Source organism: the organism of the source record quoted next, unplaced genomic scaffold (genome assembly GCF_019419815.1).
Source record: "Pyrus x bretschneideri cultivar Hongxiangsu unplaced genomic scaffold, Pyrus_bretschneideri_v1 Contig400, whole genome shotgun sequence".
Lineage (NCBI taxonomy): Eukaryota > Viridiplantae > Streptophyta > Magnoliopsida > Rosales > Rosaceae > Pyrus > Pyrus x bretschneideri.
Window position 1 is genome coordinate 1 of NW_025999725.1, and position 2,755 is coordinate 2,755.

Here is a 2,755-nt window from a genome sequence, read left to right on the forward strand (position 1 = left end):
CAACCTTGCTTGAGCTGCTACACTACGATAACCTTGTAATCTTGCAAGTATTTTTAAATGTTTTCATCCCTACATTTGTAGATGGTAAAAATACCTATAAAGAAATTGGTTCAATCCCTGTGGAAAACAACCTTGCTTGAGCTGCTACACTACGATAACCTTGTAATCTTGCAAGTATTTTTAAATGTTTTCATCCCTACATTTGTAGATGGTAAAAATACCTATAAAGAAATTGGCGGCGTCACTGGGGATTGTTTCAAATAATTTGTGTTTATCATATTCTTAGTTAATTATTTTTTTGTATATATCTTTTTATTTATTTGTTGATTTTATTTATTTTTATTTGGTTTGCAGGTTATAATTTGTTGATCTTGAGAGCAAGTCCATGATGGAACCACCGACAGGAGGATTGCCGTTATGGGTTTCTTTAGCAGAAAAGGGTTATTATGGATTTAAACCTACAATTTGTGCCCTTTGTTGTTTGAAGACCCATGATCTTTTGGAGTGCCCCGAACGAGAATATTTTCCTCAGTTTGTCCAAAAACATATCAATATGAGAATCGACTCCAAAAGGCATTGGAACAATCCATATTCAGAGTTCTACACTACAAGTTTGAAAAAAACATCTTGAGCAATTTTGAGCAACCTAATGTGCCACAAAAGCTCTCAATGGAGGACAAACTTTCAATATTGTTGGAATCAATTGAGTTGTGCATTGAAAGAACCCATCAAGGATTTCAAATTCAAGCATCAAACTGCAGGAACAACTTTAATGATCAGGAGGAGACTCTCAAGAACTGAGGAGCACTCTGCCAGCCATTCACGCCCAAGGGAGGAAGCAACACATTCGGATCTCTTCCCAGAACCGAGGGCCACCCATGCTTATGTGCCACTAAAACCCTTCCCACGAAGGCTGCACGAATGCACATAAATTTGATGTGTTAGAAGCTATTCATACAAAATCAACATATTGTACATCACAAGGCAGTGGACCTACACAGTCCATCAAACTCGAAGAAATGCCAGATGAGTCCTATGAACAGGCAAAAATCTATATGGGAAAGAAGACACTTATTGACAGCCAAGTTCCTCATAGAGAAATCCAACCATTGCAAAAATTGTGGGTGTTAAATATAAGGTGGAAGCCAATTCAACAGATACCAAAACCTTACAAGAAAGATTCAACCAATGAATTCAAATGCACAGTTCAAGTCAATCCTTACCTACTGACACTCTATGATGCTGCTAAGCAGTGGTTAATTTTGAAGGAACAAGTGACATGATTATTAGCCTCATTCCTCTACGTCTAGCTATAGGCGTTAACTAAAGCATTAATTAGGAGGCAACCCAATTTTCTAACTCTTTTCTTTTTATTTCGTTTATTTTATTTTCCTGCTTTTATTCTTAATTACAAAAATCGAAAAAAAATAAAAAAATCAGAAAATTGAAAAAATAAAATTTGCAATTTTTAATTCATGTTATTTTTCTTTACTAATCTAATTAGGTTTTTGAGTTGTGATTGCAGGTTGCATTCGGAACTGATTCGGTCTAATCTCAACTACTCGTGAATTCATACATTAATCCATTCATCTCAGTATGCATTCAACCATCCATTCATCACAACAAAACTCATCATCACATTCATAAGAATATTCTTGGGAGTCAAATTAAACACAAATGGAAGCACATGATGAGGTCCAGGGATACTCACAGTGGGGATGCTGAGAAGACCTCTATGCTAATGGACCCCTTTCACTCTCTCACTCTCTCACATTTCAATTAAAAAAAATACTTCAATACAAGTTTTGGGGGTGGACCAAGTAGCACAGAGGAGACGAGTTCTCAAGCTAAGTTCAGATGCAGATTTTTGCACGAATTTTCCTCGGCATTCATCATCAGGAGACATGCACAACAAAGGGACAATTATGAGCATGCAAAGATATATTCATACATTGGTGCACGAATACACAAAGACACTTAGACAAAATCATTCACACAAATTCACATAACCTATTCATCTAAATCGTGGTTGATAATATTTACCTTCGATTCTACCTTAAGATCTGCGATTTGGGTTGTTTTCTGCTGTGGATCCGAGAGTCCTGCACACGATATACACATGCATGAAGTACATCTCATCTTTCTTCCATTTCATCTAAGCATAAGCACAAATATCGCAGAAGGAGAGAGCATTTTTACCGTGCATTGAGGACAAAGAGTACAGTGATGGCTGTACTGAGATGGGATGGATCTGGTGGTTGAGCAAGGCGAGTTTGTTTCAAGTTTAGGGGTTGCATGTTGTACTTCGAATATGAGCTATAGTTATGGAGGTACGGCTAGAAAGCAGCGGTTTTGTGCTAAGGTTTGAGAGAAATAAAGAGAGAGGAAGAGAGCTCTCATGGCTCTGGGCTCGAGATGGCGGCTGAGAGCTTGTCTCAGAAATGAAAGATGATGGAAATGGCTGTCTTCAATTATGTGGTGGAGCTTTAGAGCACTTCCAGCATGGTGGAGGCCCTCTAGGGCTATCCACTATGTTATCAACTCAATGAACAGTAACTGCCCTTCATGAACAGTAAACGCATTTTGCAACTCCACCCCTGCACTTGAATAACCCTGGCAATTGGTAATAAAATATTACTATTTTATTTATTTATAAAATAATACAAAATAATTTTATTTCTAATTTCTAAGGGTGGGCGTGGTTTGGTTTGGTGCAGTTTTGAGTGAAACCAAAACCAAAACCTCAAGTTCGGTT

General features: G+C 37.5%; 1 long non-coding RNA gene across 1 annotated transcript; it reads right to left on the minus strand.

Annotated features, from left to right (window-relative positions):
- Positions 1 to 530: 530 nt before the first annotated feature.
- LOC125469199 lies at positions 531 to 2,037 on the minus strand. The gene is made up of 2 exons (XR_007251543.1): positions 1,712 to 2,037; positions 531 to 913 (listed from the first exon to the last, which is right to left on the minus strand). It is a non-coding gene; the product is annotated as an uncharacterized LOC125469199 (long non-coding RNA).
- Positions 2,038 to 2,755: the final 718 nt, after the last annotated feature.